Source organism: Carassius auratus, chromosome 40 (genome assembly GCF_003368295.1).
Source record: "Carassius auratus strain Wakin chromosome 40, ASM336829v1, whole genome shotgun sequence".
Taxonomy (NCBI): domain Eukaryota; kingdom Metazoa; phylum Chordata; class Actinopteri; order Cypriniformes; family Cyprinidae; genus Carassius; species Carassius auratus.
Window position 1 is genome coordinate 11,336,324 of NC_039282.1, and position 24,881 is coordinate 11,361,204.

A 24,881-nucleotide genomic window follows, 5' to 3' on the forward strand; every position below is an offset into this window, starting at 1 on the left:
TGGCTATTTCATTACTGAAATATTAATTACTGCAAAAATCATCTGGATGAAGGCATCTCAGGAGACAGGAACTGAAGCTAACACTGAATTTGGACGTGCCTTGATGCCTTCCTACCTTGGAATGCGTCCTTTGAAGGCAGCATTTTTCAATTTTTCGGATGCAGCCACTATAAAGTAGTCCCACCTGAGATAACCCGCTCCAGCTGTGCCAAGCTTTTCCAGGGTACACCCCACAAGATATTCATGCTGATTTTTGGCCGATTTCTCCCCTTTTAACAATCCTAATTGAAATGTCCCTGATTGTCTTGGTGGTTCTAAAGATTATCTTATCAGATTTTCCCATGGTGTGAGGTGTGTTAAGAGTGACTGAATCTATTCAGAAGAACGCCGGAGGCACCCTGTTCGCGAATTGTTAATATTAAATAAACCGTAAGGTAACGTTACATTAACTTTGTAATTCAGTGTAATTTGTATACATATTTATTTCTGAAATGCTGGAACATATTTAAAAGAACAATACTTCATAACTGTTCACAGTGACTGGGGGCAGAAAGAGAAGAGAAGCACTTAAACATTCGAAATGGGTCTTTATTATGGCAGCAGCAAGTATGCAATACAGTTTTAAAATGTGTATTATAAACGGATATATAAGCTACATAACTGTATAATGTATAATAATATTATACATTGTAAGTATAATGCATCTTTTAAACAGGAGATTTAAATAATCAAATAATAAATAGGATTATATTGTATTAAATATGCTTGAAATAACAAGAATACATTTTACATAGGAATTATGTAAAATGTATTCTTAACACAATAAGAATACATTTTCTAAATAAAATAAATTTTATTTACAGCAGGGAATTATGTGACTGCTCACGTGAGGAGTGCATTCTCTGGTGTGTAGGATCACAAAACTCACTCCTCCTATGTGAACAGATCGCCATCCGAATCCATGAGTTTTATCACTGAGGTGATATGTAAATTCATTTTTACAGACGTCCACATGAGAAACAATTACCATCCGAATCGGGCTTTAGTGAACACTCTGCAATTTGCCGAGATAATCCAACCACCACACAGGTGTTGCATATCAAGATGCTGATTAGACAGCATGATTATTGCATAGGTGTGCCTTAGGGCTGTCCACAATAAAAGACCACTCTAAAATGTGCAGTTCCCTTTCAAGGGAACTTCAAACTGCATCCTCTAGGGGTCTAGGGGAACACCTCTTCAAGACCCATGTCTGAAGCATACATTGAAAAAATACCAATGAGTTGGCCGGCGACAGCCCCTGACATCAATACTGGCGTGACTATGGATAAATAGGTGACAGGAGAACATGCCATTCCCTTCTTTTGTCTTCTTTGACTGTTCTGTTTGAAACGTGCATCTGAAAGAAATTGTAAGAGCGATATTTTTCTGTCTATAATGGTTACTACTAGCAAGCATTTACATAGTGTGTGCATTCGTGTCAGTGTTATTTGACACCCGACAGCCTAGGGAGGGTGATGTTATATCTTTAACACTTTCCGGTACTGAGGTTAGTGCTCTGCTGGGTTCTACCCAGGAAGAGGATTGCGAAAGAAGCTGAGGCTAAGCCTTCTCAATCCTCATGCCCTGCGTATGTAGAGCTGTTCAAGGTTATGGATCGCGCCACTGCAAAGTTGGACTTGCCATGGAAGCGCGCCAGCAAGGTGACGCCGCGAGGTCACCTTGACGAGCGTTATCTTTCTGACCATAGCCCTCCATATCAGGTGAGCCTTCCATTTCTGCCTGATCTCCGTGCAGAGATCGAAAAGGAATGGAATAGGCCATTTTCTTCTCACATCCATCGGTTTCATCATAAGAGTTATGCCAACATCAAGGTGATGCAGGAAAGCGGCTATGTGAGGATGCCTCCTGTAGAAGAGCTTTCTTTCTGTGGGGTCCTGTTCCGTCTCGATCTGAGGATTAGAGACAGGCACAGAAGGCTAGTGTCGCGACTCAAACTCCTCCCCCACCTGCTGGTAGGTGTAAATGGAATCGAGGGTCATGGGGAGGATGTGATCCAGATGAGGCATCAGTGTTCTCGTCCAAATCCGAGAGATACTTAAGTATCTACTTGTTCCCTTTTGGGGTTTTTACATCTGCACTTATCCTCCCATTCCTATTTTCCCTGTAATCACCAGCTCTCCACCTGACTGAAGTTAGGTTCAATTCAATTCAATTCAAGTTTATTTGCATAGCGCTTTTTACAAAACAAATCGTTACAAAGCAACTTTACAGAAAATTATGTTTCTAAAAAATTTAGAAGTAGCTAGTAGTTTGTGCACATTTGAAAGGATTTTAGAAAAAAATAAAAATAATAATTATAATACAAGACGTAGTCAGCTAGACAATGAACTATCAATATTATTAATTAAGTTATTATATGATTCAGTCACACATTTAGCAATAATTGTTAGCAATAATTGTTAGTTCTGTTTGTTGATTCAGGGTTAGCATCATCTGAGGTCTTCTGAGGGTCAGCATCATCTCTTCTCAGGTGTTCTGGATCCAGACTGGAGCTTGTGTAAATCCTAGTTACCACGAAACATAGAAACAAAATAGAGACATCATTAGCATAGCTGCTGATCCAACAAAGTAAAATTAGTTTAACCCAAGCTAATGAATACAAATGCACCTTTGATCAGATGCAAGTACACTCACAAATAAAAGATACATTATTCGAATGCTTGGCGAAAGAGATGTGTTTTTAATCTAGATTTAAACAGAGAGAGTGTGTCTGAACCCCGAACATTATCAGGAAGGCAATTCCAGAGTTTGGGAGCCAAATGTGAGAAAGCTCTACCTCCTTTAGTGGACTTTGCTATCCTAGGAACTGCCAAAAGTCCAGCGTTTTGTGACCTAGGGTGCGTGATGGATTGTAACGTGGTTGAAGGCTAGTTAGGTACACAGGAGCTAAACCATTTAGGGCCTTATAGGTAAGTAATGATAATTTGTAACTGATACGGAACTTAATAGGTAGCCAGTGCAGAGACTGTAAAATTGGGGTAATATGATCATATTTTCTTGACCTCGTAAGGACTCTGCTGGATTTTTGACTACCTGTAGCTTGTTTATTGACAAAGCAGGACAACCACCTAGAAGTGCATTACAATAGTCCAGTCTAGAAGTCATGAATGCATGAACTAGCTTTTCTGCATCAGAAACAGATAACATGTTTCGTAGCTTGGCAATGTTTCTAAGATGGAATAATGCAGTTTTTGTAACATTGGAAATATGATTTTCAAAAGACAAATTGCTGTCTAATATAACACCTATATTTCTGACTGTAGAGGAAGTAACAGTACATCCGTCTAGTTGCAGATTGTAATCTACAAGATTCTGTGTAGTGTTTTTTGGTCCAATAATTAGTATCTCTGTCTTATCCGAATTTAATTGGAGAAAATTATTTGTCATCCAATCTTTTAAATTTTTAACACACTCTGTTAGCTTAGATAATTGGGAAGTTTCATCTGGTCTCGTTGAGATATATAGCTGAGTATCATCAGCATAACAGTGGAAGCTAATTCCATATTTTCTAATAATATTACCAAGGGGCAACATGTATATTGAAAATAGAAGGGGACCTAGGACAGATCCTTGTGGCACTCCATATTTTACTGATGATAAATGAGATGACTCCACATTTAAATAAACAAAATGGTAGTGATCGGACAGGTAGGATCTAAACCATCTTAGAGCCTGCCCTTGAATACCTGTATAGTTTTGTAATCGATCTATGAGTATGTCATGATCTATGGTGTCGAACGCAGCACTAAGATCTAGGTGGGAAATTCTTGCATAACAAGTCTCCTATGCTGGACCTATGATGTTTCGGTTGGTTCTATGTTCATAGTAACCACCTCACTGATGGCCCAGATTAAAGGGAGTCATCCCTTGAGCGGGGCTCCAGCGCAGGAGTCAGGGTGGGTCAGTATGATCCTTTCTGTACATACATATGTATCAAATTGCTGGTGGTTAAATGTGTACTAATCCTCTGTGAGTATCTTTTCAGTGCTCAATTACAGTGTTTATTAAACACTTGTCGAGTGTTTATGTCCAGCCAGTATGATATCCCTGATTCCGGCTTCAAGTTTCTGGTATCAGATGGCCAGATCACAGGTTTCTATGGGAGCCTACTTGATCACCAGGCTTGGCAACAGCACTTCAAGGAACTTCATGGATGTCTGGCCAGGTAACCCTGAGGGGCTTTGTAAGGGAAACTGGTAAGTTTAGCTCAAAGGGAATTTGAAAGTTTTTAAAGGGATTTTGAACAGAATCACTGATTCACGGCTGATCACTGAGACGCCCTGCGATTCACTGAACGAGCCGTTTAACATCAAATCTGCGCTGGATATTAATATCCAAACTATAGTGAAAACACTATAGATTAGCACAGTAACAAGATCGGCAGTTTAAGACATTAACTTGTCAGTACAAAACACAAGATATTTCTCTTTTCAATATGAATAAGGCTTTATTAGATAAATCTAAGACAAATGAACTAATCTAACACATAAACGCATGCACTCACACATTCACACAAGTTGCAGGAAGATCGAAAGTTAGGGAAAGAGTTTAAGAGAATGGAAACATGGAATCCCAAGTTTACAGCAATACGTTGAATTGCATAGACATGAACAGCCATCACTTAATTAACCCTTCGCATTCCGTGGTGGGGCGTTGGCTGAAGACGGAGTTGTGTGCGGGTTGAAGTTAAAACTTGATGTTACAAAACTTAACTCAGAACACGAAACTCTCAAATGGAAAAGAAAAGAAGTAAAGTTTGACGAGACTAAGTAGTGTTTCTTCTCATCGTAGCTAAGTAGCAGCAGGCGTGCAGGCTGAAGCAAGGGGGTACCGCGCTCAAAGAACAGTGATGACAAAGAGCATGGCTAAAAGCTAAAGCTAGGTAGCAAAGCTACAAGCTAAAAGCTAAAAGCAGGCATGACTAGTAGCAGCAGCAAAGCTAACAACTAAAGCAGACATGATTAATAGCAGAAGCATAGCTAGAGACTAAAAGCCGACACGACTAATAGCAGAAGCATAGCTAGAGACTAAAAGCCGACATGGCTAATAGCAGAAGCATAGCTAGAGACTAAAAACAAGATTTTATAGGGTCCTGAGTATTTAAACTGGCCTGTTGGCCACACCTCAAATGTTGTCTTGACCAATCAGATATTGTCTTGGCTCGGGGGTATCATAAATCATATGTTTATCTTACCAAGCATGTGGTCCGAATTTTCCCGCTCTTGCAGGGTCTAATTTTGGACATGATTCCTATAACAAGAATATGATATATTTGACCAATAAATGATTGTCTGGACTAATTCAAGCAAGCAGATTCGATATAAGCAGATTTCTCTCCATCGAATTGAAATTGTAAATAATTGTTCTAGTGGTGTTAATGTTGAAAGCGGTTGGGTGAACAAGTTGGTATCTCCCTTGCGACTTGTGGCACAGAATGTTTTATGACTTCCTGTTGCCCTACTGAGGAATTCAGCTCGTGTTTCAACCACCGCTGATCGACTCTTTGATTTGTCTGGTTCGAGTAATTTCTGCTACAGCTTCCTGGTCACTTGGTTGTTGCTGACACATCAAGTTGGAAGTGGAGGTGGCAGTTACGGAAATCTTCTTGTATTTTGTATTGAGGTGATGCTCCCCTCACCAGAGGTTTATAAATTTGAGCTTGCCTCTCCTGTGTGGTTCAGCAACTCTGCGATGCTTAGGAGCCGTTAGGTACACACGCTAAGCTCTTTGTACTTTCTGAAAATCATATGGTGGTGAGTGTGCACGTTGAACATTTCTTGCACTTTCTAAAATTCTTGAAAGTCGTAAGTGTGCAGGCAAGACTCTGTGCACTTTCTGAAATCCTGCACGATAAGGGTTACATGCTCAGCTTCATTCCCTTTCTTGAGATGGTTAGACCTTGGTTCCTTGAGCTCCATTAAGCCAGCGTGTCTTTATTTATACACTTCAAGCATCGCTTCCCTCAACATGAGGGGCTATTTGGGCAGCTCTCATGGTAATTTAGCAGCGTTCCCCTTTAACAAAAAGGGTTGCCTATGAATGCGCTACTCTCTTCTAAATTTAGAGTTCTCCTCTCACGTGAGATTGAGTTCGCTTTCCAGAGCACTCCAGCATTATTTCCACAGATTGAGTTGATGACTCTCAAATATATTGTTTTGGGATGCACCATTCCATCTATGAGCTGCTCTATCAGAGTGCCACGAGAGCCCCGGCTTTAGAACAGTATTTAAAATCCATGTTATGGTAAATGTGGAAGTGAAGTCTTTGCACACTTTTTCTGAAATCCACACTGTGGTAAGTTTGCATGCTAGTGTTCTGCTTCCCCATAGCAACCACTAGAGGAAGCAGTTCCTGTTCAGTCTTCCACGCTTTTCAATATTTTTTCTTCTTCTACATTTCCGTTTGTTTCCCATAGTACACTCAAAGCATCGTGCAATGGTAACAAATGAAATATCTGTTTTTTTGTTTTGTTTTTATCTTATAAACAACCAATACATTTCTCTACATATTTATAAAACATTTGTAACAATATGCAAATGCATAATTTAACTTTTATAATAAACAGTGAAATTATTTAATTACTTATCACCTAATAAAATATGTTAAATGCCTCAATGCATCATTTTAATGAAATAAAATACATTCTTGTGAATAAAAGAAAAAACACAAAATATGCTGATTAACTAAATAATCAAGTTATTACACTCTCCCTCCACCAAAATAAAGATATGCCCTCGTGCCTTGGTAGGTAACAGTGGTGGAGGAAGTACTTAAGTTTAGTACTTAAGTAAAAGTACAACTACCCTGCAAAATATATACTTAATTAAAAGTATAATTACTACATCAACATCTTACTTAAGTAAAAGTCATAAGTACATACTTTTACATTTACTTTAAAGTATTTTTTTAAGTAAAAGTACAATCAGTTGTCTCAATGTCTGGGCTGTTCAATTGTAGAAATCACAAACAATATCTATTGTGTACTGGAAAGAGTTGTTGTGCAATACTGACACTGTAAAAATCTGGTTATTTACTTATTACTCATTAAATAATAATTAGGCTAAGCCAATTGTGACGTACAATTTATTTTATTATGACATACAATTTATTTTATTTTTACTATACTATGAAGAGCAGTAAAAAAAAAAAAAAAACTCAAAAATACACAGGTGAGTGTTATTCTGAACACTTAAATCAAATTTGTATGACCAGTTTACTTGTGAATGTCAAATAAATACCCAATGTTGTATGGTAAAGAAGCTAGGAGCCGACGCCGTATAAATAGTTTGAACATTTTTTCATCGAGTCAAAACAAACAGCTATTTTAGCCAACTACGAATGTACAGATATAGCAGTAGTTTGCTCATCTCCAAAAATGTAACGTACTAGCAAGCTATCGTCCCTGCTGTGCTAATAACCAGCTAAAGAAGTTGCCCTGTTAGGGTAACAGTTACCACTAACTTACGTCAAACAAATATTATAATATATTCGATTTACATCAGTTCCGCTTGTGTTTTTTCATAACACGTGCTGAGCGCGTGAGTTCTTTGGCCAATCAGATCTCCGATCTGTTTCAACGTGCATTGGCCAGCAATGCCAAAACGTCAGTCGACCAAAAAAATTTTTATTCAAGATTCGGAAGGATGTAACGACACGCATTTTAATAATGTAGTGGAGTAGAAAGTACAGATAATTGCTGAAAAATCTACTTGAGTAAAAGTATAAGTATGCATTATTTTTTTTTACTTAAGTAAAGTATAGATACGTCAAAATTTACTTAAGTACAGTAACGAAGTACAAATACTTCGTTACATTCCACCACTGGTAGGTAATAATGTAAGGTAAATGCCAAACTAAGGAATGAAAGGATAGCTTATCCACTTGTATAAACAATAAACATATTTAACCAGGAGCTTGAGTCCAAATGCTCACAGCTGAATTTAAATTTGTTAACCCTTAGTTTACACCGCTATGACTGCATCCCCATAATGCAGAACTTTTATAGCTGGAAATCATGGTATAATAAATTTATTATTCAAATGATTTAGTCTGGCATTCTGAAAAAAAAAAATAATAATATATATATATATATATATATATATATATATATATATATATATATATATTTCATTAACGATCAATGCTACTTAAAGGTTGTTCATTCTAGTTGTGGGTGTTAGCTAGAAACCCAGAGTGTTAATACTTAATTTGCTTACAAATGAACGAGTGTTAGAAATTAACGTAAAGCCATCACCCATTTAAACATCAAATTAAAATAGTATGTAATATTAAAGTAACAATAACAAATATAGTTTAATTTTAGCATAAAAATTGCATTCATTAATGCAATAGCTTACAAGTAATTTTCTTTAAATATATAGAATATATAAATGTATAGCTATATAAATAAATATAGTATAGCTATATAATGTATATAATAAGTTGTCACAAAATGAGCCTGCCATTAAAACCTTTTTTAGCAAAATAATTAAGAAACAAATTAATTTATGCTCTAATCTCCAAAATAATAATAAAAAAGCCTAAAATGGAGGAATGCAATCTTTTTATCTCCATGGCTCAGGTGAGCCCCAACTCAATCGGGGTTCATTAGTACTTTGCCCTCACCAGCTCCCTCGAGGGGGAAGCCCTAAAGACACTGTTCCGGATCGGGACTACTTACCATCGCCCCTTGGAGCTCCCAGGCACCACCAACCTCGATGGGAATGAGGCAGTCATCCAGTATCTGGAGAGCCTCCTATCTCGACCCGAGACCCATCAGCCGGCTGCGAATCTCTCTAGCCTGCTGGCCGCTCTGATGTCAAGGCAGCCGGATGTTCGCAAGTCAGGCCTGCCGACCATACCCAAGTCAAGTCAACAGACATTAATATGGCAAGCCTGCCTGTTGTTCAAGACGCCCCAGTGTTGGCTCCAGTTGTGTTTGATTATTAGTTTGTAGTGTTCCCTGGTGTGTCTAGTTCCATTCCATTTAAACCGTTTTGCTGAGTTTTCTTTGTCCGCTGTTAAATATCTTTTTAGTTCCTGTATTTGCCTGTTGATGATTACATTTCATATTTGAAGAATTCTCCTGCATCTCCTCACTCCTTCCCATGTGTATTGTGACGAAACCCTTACTTGACAGTTTCACCATCCATCCCAATTAGCCAGAAGACAGTTTTCATAGTTTGAGACATTTCTTTCATTCTGTTTCATTTAAGTATGCAGAGTGCTTTTGTTATGTAGCACTGTAAAACCTTTATAAATGAATATAGTTAATTGGTTTACTGTAAGTTACCTTACATACAGTCAAATAATATGTGCCTTAACATTAATTTGATCTAAATATTGTTATTATAAAAAAAATGAAAAGGGTTTCAACTTTGATATATTTTATAAATACATGTTTTTCCTGTGATGACAAAGCTCAGTTTTATGCCAGCCAGTATATTAAATCATTTTAATATACTGATTTACTGCTCAATTATTGTTGGTGTTTAATTATTAACAATGGTTCTTATCAATGTTGGAACCATATGTTTCTCTGTGAAAATATGATTATTATATAACAAAAAGAGACAAAGCACAGTGTCATTACCCTACACTATAAATAATGAGTTGCAGATAGCACTTACAGTATTGTTCAAAATAATAGCAGTACAATGTGACTAACCAGAATAATCAAGGTTTTTCGTATATTTTTTTTATTGCTACGTGGCAAACAAGTTACCAGTAGGTTCAGTAGATTCTCAGAAAACAAATGAGACCCAGCATTCATGATATGCACGCTCTTAAGGCTGTGCAATTGGGCAATTAGTTGAATTAGTTGAAAGGGGTATGTTCAAAAAAATAGCAGTGTGGCATTCAATCACTGAGGTCATCAATTTTGTGAAGAAACAGGTGTGAATCAGGTGGCCCCTATTTAAGGATGAAGCCAACACTTGTTGAACATGCATTTGAAAGCTGAGGAAAATGGGTCGTTCAAGACATTGTTCAGAAGAACAGCGTACTTTGATTAAAAAGTTGATTAGAGAGGGGAAAACCTATAAAGAGGTGCAAAAAATGATAGGCTGTTCAGCTAAAATGATCTCCAATGCCTTAAAATGGAGAGCAAAACCAGAGAGACGTGGAAGAAAACGGAAGACAACCATCAAAATGGATAGAAGAATAACCAAAATGGCAAAGGCTCAGCCAATGATCACCTCCAGGATGATCAAAGACAGTCTGGAGTTACCTGTAAGTACTGTGACAGTTAGAAGACGTCTGTGTGAAGCTAATCTATTTTCAAGAATCCCCCGCAAAGTCCCTCTGTTAAAAAAAAGGCATGTGCAGAAGAGGTTACAATTTGCCAAAGAACACATCAACTGGCCTAAAGAGAAATGGAGGAACATTTTGTGGAATGATGAGAGTAAAATTGTTCTTTTTGGGTCCAAGGGCCACAGGCAGTTTGTGAGACGACCCCCAAACTCTGACTTCAAGCCACAGTACACAGTGAAGACAGTGAAGCATGGAGGTGCAAGCATCATGATATGGGCATGTTTCTCCTACTATGGTGTTGGGCCTATTTATCGCATACCAGGGATCATGGATCAGTTTGCATATGTTAAAATACTTGAAGAGGTCATGTTGCCCTATGCTGAAGAGGACATGCCCTTGAAATGGTTGTTTCAACAAGACAATGACCCAAAACACACTAGTAAACGGGCAAAGTCTTGGTTCCAAACCAACAAAATTAATGTTATGGAGTGGCCAGCCCAATCTCCAGACCTTAATCCAATTGAGAACTTGTGGGGTGATATCAAAAATGCTGTTTCTGAAGCAAAACCAAGAAATGTGAATGAATTGTGGAATGTTGTTAAAGAATCATGGAGTGGAATAACAGCTGAGAGGTGCCACAAGTTGGTTGACTCCATGCCACACAGATGTCAAGCAGTTTTAAAAAACTGTGGTCATACAACTAAATATTAGTTTAGTGATTCACAGGATTGCTAAATCCCAGAAAAAAAAAAAAATGTTTGTACAAAATAGTTTTGAGTTTGTACAGTCAAAGGTAGACACTGCTATTTTTTTGAACACACCCCTTTCAACTAATTGCCCAATTGCACAGCCTTAAGAGCGTGCATATCATGAATGCTGGGTCTTGTTTGTTTTCTGACAATCTACTGAACCTACTGGTAACTTGTTTGCCACGTAGCAATAAAAAATATACTAAAAACCTTGATTATTCTGGTTAGTCACATTGTACTGCTATTATTTTGAACAATACTGTACATGAAGCTCTTAGATAAAATATAAAATATGACTGTATATTGTACATGATAAATAAAATAATAATAATAATATTAATAATCCTTCCCATGGACAAATCACTGTTGGTATATGTGGTACCATCTACCTCCAGAGTTGATTCTTTGGCATTAACAACTAATAAAATTCCACACATATTATAATACCAAACTTGTTGTAACAGCCAGAGCAGTAAAAGACCCTTTGATGCATTAAAGATGAACAGTGATGTCAGAAACAGACAGTTTTGTGGAGCAGCCAAAACATTAGCTAGCACTTTTTAGTGTAGTCTCAGCCACAGGGCAAAAGGCTAAACAAAGTTATTTCCGAACATCCTGTGTCCAACATCAGGGGAAAATATAACAGGCAGCTGTTTTCATTTCAGTCATGTTGTGCAAAGCCCAGGTGGATCTATTCTCATTACGGCTACACAAAATTGGCAATACTGACTGTGATATATACAATTCCAGAATAATAAGGGGGATTTTGTTAAAAGTGCATCTGCACAGAAAATGTAAATAATTTGAAAAGCTAAAAATTGACTCCTGGGACAGGACAGCACCCAGCAACCTGTCCAACTCGTCCGTCTGCAACAAAAAGGGAGAGAGAAATCAGGAGAGTAAAGCAACGGTCCGCCACATAGAGCAGCCTTCACCTGGGTAAATGCCTGCTGGCACAGCTCCATCCACTGAACCGTATCTGGTGCTTCCTTTTTAGTGAGATCAGTCAAGGGGCTGGTGAGGTCCGAATAATTATGCACAAACCTTCTATAATATCCTGCCAGCCCCAAGAACTGTCTCACCTCCCAGATACTTTACCTCCACGCGTCCAATCGCACACTTCTTCGGGTTGGCCGTGAGCCCAGCCCCTCTCAGCGACCTCAGTACCGCCCTCACATGCTGCATATGCTGCTGCCAGTCATTACTAAATATAATGATATCATCTAGATAAGCAGCAGCATATGCACCATGGGGTTGCAACACCCTGTCCATCAGTCGATGAAACATAGCTGGTGCGCTGAACAGCCCAAAAGGCAGTGTAACAAATTTGTGTAATCCAATTTTTTTCTCTGGATAATGGAGATCTATTGTTCTCTGGAAAATTGGGATCTGCCAATAACCCTTTGTTAAATCCAATGTTGGAAAAAATTTCCAAGCAATTCTTCAACCTATGGCATTGGATATGCGTTGAATTTCGACACAGCATTCACCTTGCGAAAATCCACACAGAACCGCACCGAGCCGTCCATTTTTGGAACTAAAACTATCGGTCTCGCCCAGTTACTGTTGGATTCTTCGATTACCCCCATTTCAAGCATTGCACCTAATTATTCCTGAGCTACTTTTTTCTTGTTTTCAGGCAAGCGATATGGCCGGCTGCGAACCACCACGCCCGCCAAAGTGTGGAGTTCTGTTCTCAGGTCCATCACAAACTGAATTTTGTTTTTAGATTGAGAAGGTCCATCCTCCCAAGTCTCTCTTATGATGTACTGCACCCCACTGGGCTGCAACCATCTGTCCCAATTTTTGGCGTCTTCCTGAACGAATTTACGAATCATTGTCTTAAGCGTGCGATTAAAAAGTTCGACCAGCCCGTCAGTTTGTGGGTGAAAGACGCTGGTCCGAATCAATTTAATGCCCAATAATTCATAAAGTTTGTGTCACGGCACGTGATGCTTGAAACACTTCGAGAGAATCAATTGCAGGTAAGTATGTTTTATTAAGGGATAATCCAAAAGGGTAAACAGTCCAGGCAGGGTCAAAACCAGAGAATCCAAATCAGAACATAAACAGGACACGAACACAGTGCAAGGCAAAGCAAGGCAAGCCAGGCAAGGATGACGGACATGAAATAACATTACATTAAACAAGGACTCCGTAACACAGACTAAGACAGACTGGGTATAAGTAGACAGAAGGATAATGAGGGAACAAAAGAAGGGCACAACATTCTTTTGCATAGACTTGAACACTTTGTTGGCATCAGTGGAAGTGCATTAGCATGGTTTAAATCGTACTTATATGAACGCCATCAGTTCGTAGCAGTGAATGAAGATGTATCATATCGATCACAAGTGCAGTATGGAGTACCTCAAGGCTCAGTTCTAGGGCCGCTACTCTTCACGCTTTATATGTTACCCTTGGGAGATATCATCAGGAAACATGGTGTTAGCTTTCACTGTTATGCTGATGATACGCAGCTCTATATTTCCTCGCAGCCCGGTGAAACACACCAATTTGAAAAACTAATGGAATGCATAGTCGATATAAAAAATTGGATGACGAGTAATTTCTTACTGCTAAATTCAGAAAAAACAGAGGTGTTAATCATAGGGCCTAAAAACTCTACTTGTAATAACCTAGAACACTGTCTAAGACTTGATGGTTGCTCTGTCAATTCTTCGTCATCAGTTAGTAACCTAGGTGTGCTACTTGATCGCAATCTTTCCTTAGAAAGCCACGTTTCTAGCATTTGTAAAACTGCATTTTTCCATCTCAAAAATATATCTAAATTACGGCCTATGCTCTCAATGTCAAATGCAGAAATGTTAATCCATGCATTTATGACTTCAAGGTTAGATTATTGTAATGCTTTATTGGGTGGTTGTTCTGCACGCTTGGTAAACAAATTACAGCTAGTCCAAAATGCAGCAGCAAGAGTTCTTACTAGAACCAGGAAGTATGACCATATTAGCCCGGTCCTGTCCACACTGCACTGGCTCCCTATCAAACATCGTATAGATTTTAAAATATTGTTTATTACTTATAAAGCCCTGAATGGTTTAGCACCTCAGTATTTGAATGAGCTCCTTTTACATTATACTCCTCTACGTCCGCTACGTTCTCAAAACTCAGGCAATTTGATAATACCTAGAATATCAAAATCAACTGCGGGCGGCAGATCCTTTTCCTATTTGGCGCCTAAACTCTGGAATAACCTACCTAACATTGTTCGGGAGGCAGACACACTCTTGCAGTTTAAATCTAGATTAAAGACCCATCTCTTTAACCTGGCATACACATAACATACTAATATGCTTTTAATATCCAAATCCGTTAAAGGATTTTTAGGCTGCATTAATTAGGTAAACTGGAACCGGAACACTTCACATAACACCGTACTTTCTACATCATTAGAAGAATGGCATCTACGCTAATATTTGTCTGTTTCTCTCTTGTTCCGAGGTCACCGTGGCCACCAGATCCAGTCTGTGTCCAGATCAGAGGGTCACTGCAGTCACCCGGATCCAGTACGTATCCAGACCAGATGGTGGATCAGCACCAAGAAAGGACCTCTACTGCCCTGAAAGACAGCGGAGACCAGGACAACTAGAGCCCCAGATACAGATCCCCTGTAAAGACCTTGTCTCAGAGGAGCACCAGGACAAGACCACAGGAAACAGATGATTCTTCTGCACAATCTGACTTTGCTGCAGCCTGGAATTGAACTACTGGTTTCGTCTGGTCAGAGGAGAACTGGCCCCCCAACTGAGCCTGGTTTCTCCCAAGGTTTTTTTCTCCATTCTGTCACCGATGGAGTTTCGGTTCCTTGCCCCTGTCGCCTCTGGCTTGCTTAGTTGGGGTCACTTCATCTACAGCGATATCATTGACTTGATTGCAAATTAAAACAGACACTATTTCAACTGAACAGAGATGACATAACTGAATTCAATGATGAACTGCCTTTAACTATCATTTTGCATTATTGAGACACTGTTTTCCAAATTAATGTTGTTCAGTGCTTTGGCGCAATGTATTTTGTTTAAAGCACTATATAAATAAAGGTGATTGAAAAGAAGGGTGGGGGACAATCAATTACATAACAAGGAGGAAGGTGACCAAATAAGGGAACAGGAAGTGATCTGGTGACAGACACCGTGAGAAAGGAGGACATCTAGTGGAACCCCAGGGAACAACAACCCAGACACTGTGACAGTTTGAGTAATGTCCATGACATAAACGCCATTCCCTGATCAGTGAGGATTTCATTAGGAATCCCTACTCGGGAGATTAAAGAAAACAGTGCGTCAGCAAAACTCTTAGCAGAAATGTTGCGAAGAGGCACTGCTTCTGGATATCGTGTTGCATAATCCACATTGACTAATGCAAAATGATGTCCTCATGTTGATCGCTCTAATGGCCCTATGAGGTCCATGCCAATTCTCATCCTGAGACTGCTCCAGGGGAAAATCATCGCGCTCCAAGAGAATAATTCTCTCGATTTTGCTCTGTTCCCCTGAGGCAGTACTCAGTGGTCCCGGTTCAGTCTCTCCCGCCTGCACACTCCCATTCTCCTCCGGTGCATTCTTTCCCCAAGAGGTATCCGTACATAAAACCAAATCATTCTTTAAATGCTGGCCAATTCATCCCCAAAATTAACGGATGCCGGAGGTGCGGATTAACTGCCACCTCAACACTATGGTTTTGTCCCCTAAATTTATTAACGACTGGCACAATGGGATACTAAACCACATCCCCATGCACACACCGTACTTTAACCATGCAGCTCGGTTTAACCATGATTGGCTTGATCACTCTGTCTCCTCTCCACCAGTAAGCTGATGTGTGGTGGCCATTCTGGCGCACTATGGCTGCCGTCGCATCATTCAGGTGGATGCTGCACACTGGTGGTGGATGAGGAGATACCCCCTGACAATGTAAAGCGCTTTGAGTGCCTAGAAAAGCGGTATATAAATGTAAGGAATTTTTATTATTATTATTATAAATAAAAATTATCCAGCTACGGAACCTCTCTCGGTCTTCCTGCTGGGTTTGGAGGACGGCCTGAAACCGCCTCTCCTGATCGTGACGTAACTCCAGCAGGGCCTGGTGTTGATAATGTTGCATGACCGCAAGGGATGTAATCAGCTCCGCAAATGGTGCAGCAGAGGGCACAGGCACGGCGGCGGCATCCATCTTCCTTCCCGGGTTTCGCCACCAGTGTAACAATGTCCGTTGTGTAGGAAGAAAGACGGCAGGGTCGACTGTGACTACTGACTGCTTTATTTATAAATTCAAAACAAAAAGTGGGCATGTCCACATGTAGCAGCCAGCAGTCCTTCTCTCTCTCTCCCGCTCTTGTATTTTCTGGTAGTTTTATGCTCTCTCCACGCCAATTAATGCAACAAGAGACATGTGTTTGTTATTTGCGCTTAACCCACTCACTCACTGTGAGTCTCCTGACGCTCTCCCCTGCTGCAGGGTTTGCTAAACCACACCCCCCTTGCCACATTGCTAAAATATTAAACAATAAGAAATGTATGCCAATAATACTATTATTGAAAATACAATGTATGTATAGAGTAAGTGGTAGCATGTTGTTGTCGCACTGTGTCAACAGGGTCTGTACTCCCAATGTCTTTATTTCACTGCTATAGTAAGAGAAGCCATACTGCAGGACTGTGCCTCAAAACTTGAAACTGGCAGAATTTAATCAGAGGTAAAACTTGATTGAATGATCATTAATACTCTGTCAATGGATAAAACTACAGTCTTTTAGGATTTGCAAAATATGTTTAATTCATGGAGTGTGCACTAGGAACAATGAATGGAACTAAGAACAGCAGCAATACGTCTAACAAGACCTGACAGAGAATTTTAAAAACACAAGGGCTAAAATACACACAGGGTGACTGGCTAACAATACACGGTTGCAAACACTAAGGAAATGATGAGGTGAAATGGAAACAAGCAATAAATACAAACTAAACCTCCAAACTAAAAAGCATGAGAGTGGTCAGAGGAGAATGGGCAGACTGCCCAGAGATGAGAGAAAGGTAACAGTAACAGTAAACGTACCAATACAGACTCCTTGGGTAAGCCTCCCCAGATGTGAGACCAGACATTTGTACCTGTTAACAACTGTGCTACAAACAATACAATTACCAATGATGAGCCAATGATATTGTAACCTTTTGATGACTTTATAGTATCTCTCCCATGGAGAGTGCATTCACGGATCTGATGTTGACCTAAAGCCGCGTTTCCACCGCAGGAACTTTACCCAGGAACCAGGGACTTTGACCTGGTACTTGGTGTGTTTCCACCACAGGAACCAGGAACTAAATAAAGTTCCGGGTAAAAAAAATGCCCCTCAGAAAGTCCCTGCTGGCGAGGTGGTACTTTTTCAAAGTTCAGGAACTTTCGGGGGCGGGACTTTGGCGCTAAACATCCTGATTGGTTGAGTACACGTAGCATTGGTTGAGTTCAACCACCATTTATTCAGATCAACATTTTAAAAATATTACTGTTATTGTGACATGAAATGTAATTTTAAAAGTATTTCAGGCGAGAATGTTGTTGTTTAAAACTCAAATCTTTTGTTTATTTATAAAGACAGCGCCTATTTAAAAATGTGTTTCGCCGATCTCTGAGACGGTGAGCTGCACGCAATCAGCGGGAGGTCAGTGATCATCTATCCGCTGAGAAGCAGCCTCACCTTGGATAGACCTTCTGATGTGTGCCGCTGGCTCTGATGTCTCTTTAGTGGTTAAACATAACATATAATTCAGCTGCGGGGTAAATCTAACAGGTTTTCTTTGGTCTGTATTCAATTTACCTATATGTTAAAATGAAAATAAAAAAGGCAAGTCTATAATATTTAGTTTTTTATTGTAATGGCTGTATATAACTTTACACATATCCCTGAAGTAAGTACATTTCTGCAGCTGTTATTATGTTTAAATGAAAACGAAAGGATGCAGTAGTTTTTTATATCCTATTTTGTGTTATTGTAAATATACTGAGGGGAAAATTGCTGTAGCCAAAGCCATCTGAGTTCACGCAGCATTGGTTGAGTTCAAACACCATTTATTTGGATAATTTTCAAATATTACTGTTATTGTGTCATGAAATGTAATTTTAAAAGTATTTCAGGCGAGAATGTAGTTGTTTAAAACTCAAATCTGTGGTTTATTTATAAAGACAGCGCCTATTTAAAAATGTGTTTCGTCGATCTCTGAGAGACTCGATCAGCGGGAGCTCAGTCCTCATGTATCCACAGAGAGCAGCCTCTCCTGGGATAGACCTTCTGATGTGTGCCGCTGGCTCTGATGTGTCTTTAGTGGTTAAACATAAAATATAATTCAGCTGCGGGGTCAATCTAACATGTTTTATTTGGTCTGTATTCAATTTATCCATATGTTAAAATGAAAATAAAAAAGGCAAATTTATATAATATTTTGTTTCATTGTAATGGCTGCAGATACACATATCCCTGAACTAAGTACATTTCTGCAGCTGTTATTATGCTTAAATGAAAACCAAAGGAGGCAGTGGTATTTGATATCCTATTTCGTTTTATTGTAAATACACAGTAAGGAAAATTGCAGTAGCCAAGACGAGCTGACTGAAGTTATCAAGAACGCTGCTGTTTATAGATTTACCGGACTTGCGTCGTTGTGGACATCACACTCCCCAGTCAAATGCACAAAGTCTGAACTAACTACCAATGATGCACGTCCAAAATCAGCGTACTTTTTTTTTTTTTTTTTTTTTAAATCAGCGATACTTTGTATTGAGAAACGCGCATGGACCTACGTCCCCAGTCATTTGCCTAATCTTCCCGGTACTTTACACCGCGGTGGAAACGCAGAAAGCAACAGGTCTGGGGGGAAAAAAGTTCCTGGGAAAAAAAGTTCCTGGTAAAAATGTTCCGGGTAATTTCGGTGGAAACGCGGCATAAGATGCTGATTATATGGGCCATTTGGTTCACACTTTTGTGAACAAAGTACAGCTGGCTTAAGTTGATTGTAGTTGAATGATAAATACATTCAGCTAAAGTTAATTAAAAACAAATAATCTTTCAATCCCCCCTTTGATCATTTTTGTTCGCACATAATAGAAAGAACATACAAAACACATAATTTTAGTAGTCATGTACACATGCTGTATACAGATTCCTGCTTACAATAAAAGTTACAATAGTTTATGACAATTGATGTTAGGTCATAATATAAAGAACATAAAAACAGTTATCATTTTAGTTTAATTTGATGCAGTGTAGTGTGCAGTGTCAGTGTGTAAAGATATTGAGCACGTGTGATGTGTGTTTATAATGAGCACGTGTGTTAACGTTGTTTTGTTGGAAGCCTACTGTGGGTGTTTAATGGACTACTACAGGTGATCCCCATTGACTAAATAGCTGCCACACCTCCTGATCATTATAATCATAAACTTATAGCCCTATAAATGGGACGGAAACTTACGATGCAGTACAGAGTCCGGACGCTTATCTATCTTTCCTATGTGGGTGCTCCTCGGCTGGCAAACAGCACGATCGATCGAAGATACGAGTAAACAACGCATGCAAGTATTCCTATAAAGGTATGTTCTTTTTTTCCCTCTCATAATCCATTGATTGATGCCGATGGTCTAGCGCTCGCTGTAGTTGCTTTGCTGAGGACTTTTTGCTGATTCTTTATAGGACAGAAAGCTGCCAAGCCACACTGGAGTCGGGCCGCCTGCTAGACAGCTCAAAGAAGTGGAAGATGTTATCCCCATCCTGGACAGGAAAGTAGTTTTTCTGCACTCGTCCAGGAATGAGAGTTTGAGCTTTGTTGCGGTTCTGTCTTTTATTGATTTGCCATTTTACTCCTTGTTTGGGTCGGAGAAGATACGTTGCCGGTGGTGAAGACATTTCCGGGATTCCCCGCTCTAACGTGTCTGCATTCGGCCACGCCTCCAGGGAACCCCTGTGTCTCACGATTGAGAATGGCAGATCCAGATGATGCGTGCCCAACCCCTGAATGGCCAACAACAGGTAGATTTTGTCTTTAGTACACTGGATAGAGAAGTCCGATGGGGAAGCAGCCCTCCTACCGGATGCGGACCGTGCTGATGGTGAGAAAGTCATAGAGGCCTTAGGAAGAATTTTTGGGGATACAAGAGACGAGAAGGCTAACATTTCAGGCTGTCCTGAAATAAGCCTGTGTATTGGAAAGGGAGTTAGACAGCTCCCCTGCTGAAGCAGAGGCTCATACTATTCAGTCTTGGAAATGAATGTGATAACCGAATGCTGGAAAGAACTCCGGCTTTCTGGGCTGCTGTGGCGCCAACTGAAGGTAATTTATGGGAGAAGGCCTTTGCATTGTGTCGATGAATACAGCAGAAGGGGCTAACAGCATTGGGACCTGGGGTGGCAAAGCTAACTAAGCAGCCTTCTGTTGTTATTCCTCCTCAGACAGAGATGGTGCTGTGGTGTCGAACGAGTGATGAAGTACCTAGAGACAACTGTACAGTGCTGATTGAACCATTGGCAGATGAGGAGTCAAGTTGGCATACAGCACGCACTATTGCTGTAGTGCATGATGGCCGCCTACCTTTGAGGCTCTGCAATCCAACTATGTTCCCTGTAGAGGTCCCCCAGCGTCGTCCACTTGCAGAGGTTATCCCACTGCCACCCGAACACATCGTTGGGCAGAGGGAGCTTATACTGACACCGGGCAGCCCTGAAGTGGTCGAAGTTGGGGTCAGCACTGTCTGTGCCGATCCCCCCACCTTACCATCTGGCCTGGAACAAGAGGGTGCTGCATTGAACCAGGAGCAGCGCCAACGCCTGCAGGCGTTGTTGATGAAATGGCGTTCCATCTTTGGGGCGCATGATGAGGACTTTGGCCACACTAATATCGTGCAACACCAGATCAACACCGGGGTTGCCCCTCCTAGCCGTGAGCGATACAGACCAGTCCCACCCTTATTATATACCGAATTAAAGAGCTTGTTGAAGAATATGCTGGATGGTGGGGTCATCAGGGAGAGTTCTAGTCCGTGGGCTGTACCAATCGTACTTGTAAAAAAGAAGGATGGGTCCTGGCGATTCTGTGTAGATTACCGGAAGTTGAACTCTGCCACGCATAAAGATGCTTACCCCCTCCCCTGCATCGAGGAGTCTCTGACTAGTCCCAAAGGTGCCCAATGGTACTCAACATTGGACCTGGCCAGTGGCTACTGGCAAGTCGAGGTGGACGAGCGGGACAGGGAGAAGACTGCCTTTACCTCGTAATCCATTGCTTGATGCCGATGGTCTAGCATTCGCTGTCGTTGCTTTGCTGAGGACTTTTTGCTGATTCTTTATAGGACAGAAAGCTGCCAAGCCACACTGGAGTCAGGCCGCCTGCTAGACAGCTCAAAGGAGTGGAAGGCATTATCCCCATCCTGGACAGGAAAGTAGTTTTTCTGCACTTGTCCAGGAATGAGAGTTTGAGCTTTGTTGCGGTTCTATCTTTTATTGATTTGCCATTTTACTCCTTGTTTGGGTGGGAGAAGATACGTTGCCGGTGGTGAAGACGTTTCCGGGATTCCCCGCTCTAACGTGTCTGCATTCGGCCACGCCTCCAGGGAACCCCTGTGTCTCGTGATCGCCACGCCCCCCCTTCTCCTCCCTCGGCGTGGGTTGAGGGATAAGGAATAAATTGGATTTTAAGGCTTCTAAAATGTCTGTTGGCTCTAGTTCCTGGGATTCTTTTAGTGTGTAGAGGGGTACCTCTGACATTTGCTCATCCTCTGGAATGCTGGGACACCTACAATCACACACAAGAGAAAAGGGAAACATATATTTCCAAAGAAATGATTTTAAACAAAATATGCCTAATTACCAGTAAAACTGTCCCTATTTAATGTTGGTAGGACAGTATTATGTTTAACAGTTGTGAAATGTTAATGTCTACATCCTCAGGTCATATCTTGACTATCTCTGAATAACACTACTGCCATCTATCCCTCATCTCTTGGCAGATTCACATCAATCCACTTATGGATTTCCTGCACCTTAACTGCTGTGTCAGTTACTAAAAGACCCTCAATTGCTCTTTCCCACCTGTATTCTTGTTGTGAGAAATCAGTTTCCTTTGGAGGTGCCAAAACTTGATTCTTGGCATTGTGCAGTGCCAAGCTGAGTCTTTCATTAGTTTGGACAAAGCTATCGGATGTTTTCATTGTACATGGGCTGGCCTATGACATGTTCAAAAAGACATAGTCCATTTTCCTTTTGGTTTTCCTTAATGCATTGGTTGTCATCATGTTTTTTTTTTCATCTTCCATTAACAATGATGATTGTTTCCTGGACAATTCAATTTGAATCTGTTTATTATGTAGAACTGTTTGTGAGATTTGCTGAAGTTGTCTTAATGCCGCTGCAAGTTTACCTGCCTCCTTTGCGGCTTGTTTAGCAGCACTGCCTACTAGGACATCATATTTGGCTTCAGTTGTTGAGGTTTCTGTGTATGTTTTTCCCTTCTTGTTTGCATTCACATGGAGTCCATCAGCTTTTGGATGTCACTAGCTGGTGCTGCAGAGACAGGTTCTTCAGTTTCCATGTGGCTCCACAGCATTAAGCAGAGTCTGTTTTTGTTTGGCTGTCAACTGCTGAAACCTCTTCAACAGGTTGTCCTCATCGCTTTGATGTCTCAAATGCAGCTTACTATCACGAATCCTTCCTCATTGCAATGTCTACATCTTCCCTGAGTCTTCTCTCTTGAGTGTCTCTGATATTCACTTTTTTCATACCTCATTAAAAGAACACAAGATGGTTGCTTGTCCTGTTGTTGTATGACAAGCAACCGTCTTGTGTTCTTTTAATCTGCATAAATGTTGTTCCAGTGCTGTCTCTGTCACAGTGTCTGGGTTGTGTTCCCTGGGTATCCACTAGATGTCATCCTTCCCCACAGTGTCTGTCACTTCATTAACCACATTCCTCACGTCTCTGCCTAAATCATTGCACCCAGCTGTCACTGGTTATCAATCATCACACTCTGTCTATTCCCCATTAGCGTTCATCTCTCCCTGTGTATTTATACCCGGCCTGTCTTAGTATGTGTCACGGAGTCCTTGTTCATTAATGTCCATCATCTTGTCGTGCTCTTGCCTTGTGTCCTTGTTTGTTTATGTTTGGTTTGGTTTGGTTTTGGATCTCAATTGGATCTTTCCCTCCTTGTTTCCTTCTATTCCTGTCATGAAAGAAGGACTCCGTCACAGCAAGATCCAGCGGTATGTCATTTGATGTTTCCCGTTCCCCAGCCAGGATGGTGGAGTGAAGAGCTAAGTATTTGAAGTTGACCGCCCTCCGCTAAGAGGGCAATGAGGTGGGTGCCTTGGCACAGGTGTTCTGGTCTTTGGCTGAGGGCATGGGATATGATGGCCCTAAAGGATTATTTCAACAGCGGGCTGGATGACCCGGTTCCTCAGGAGGAAATGGCTCATTTAGATGCATTCGAGTTCTTGGAATTTGTGTGCTACTTGCAGCATCGGCTTCAGTGGGATGCCCCAGCCACTCCTGTCCCTTCCGGCAGGGTGGTCGTCAGCGCAGCACCACTGCCCAGGATGGCCACCAGCCTAGCCCCGTTGCATAAGATGGCCGCCCGTCCAGACTCATGGCCCAAGATGGCCGCCAATCCAGTGCCACAGCACAAAATGTCTGCCAGCCCAGCGCCACAGCAAAAGATGGCTGCTAACCCAGCGCCAATGCCCAAGTTGCCCACCGGTCCAGCGCCACAGCACAAGATGGTCGCCAGCCCAGCACCACAGCACAAGATGGCCGCCTGTCCAGAGTCATGGCCCAAGATGGCGCCAGCCCAGTGCCACAACACCAGGTTGTCGCCAGCCCAGCACCTCAGCACAAGATGGCCGCTAACCCAGCACCAATGCACAAGATGGCCACTAACCCAGCACCAATGCCCAAGATGGCCACTGGTCCAGAGCCACGGCCTAAGATGGCCACTGGTCTAGAGCCACAGCCCAAGATGGCCACCTGTCCAGAGTCATGGCCTAAGATGGCCGCCAATCCAGTGCCACAGCACAAGATGGTCGCTAACCCAGCACCAATGCCCAAGTTGGCCACCAGTCCAGCGCCACAGCACAAGATGGTCGCCAGCCCAGCGCCTGGCCAGAGTCATGGCCCAAGATGGCTGCTTGCCCAGCTCCACTGCACAGTGGACCCTCCAGAGTTGAGTCAGGTTCCAGTTGACCCTCCAGAGTTGAGTCAGGTTCCAGTTGACCCTCCAGAGTCGAGTCAGGTTCCGGTGAACCTCACGAAGTCAAGTCAGGTTCCAGTTGACCGTCCGGAGTCCAGTCAGATTCCAGTTGACTTTCCAGAGTCGAGTCAGGTTCCAGTTGACCCTCCAGAGTCAAGTCAGGTGCTCGTTGACCCTCCAGAGTCGAGTCAGGTTCCAGTTGACCTTCCAGAGTCGAGTCAGGTTCCGGTTAACCTCACGAAGTCGAGTCAGGTTCCAGTTGACCGTCCGGAGTCCAGTCAGATTCCAGTTGACTTTCCAGAGTCGAGGCAGGTGCCCGTTGAGTTTCCAGAGTCAAGTCAGGTACTCGTGGACCCTCCAGAGTCGAGTCAGGTGTTTGTGGACCCCTCAGAGTCAGGGTTAGTCACCATTGACCTTCCAGAGTCAGGGCTAGTCACCGAAGACCTTCCAGAGTCAGGGCTAGTCACCGATGACCCTCCAGAGTCAGGGCTAGTCACCGATGACCCTCCAGAGTCAGGGCTAGTCACAGATGACCCTCCAGAGTCAGGGCCAGTCACCGATGACCCTCCAG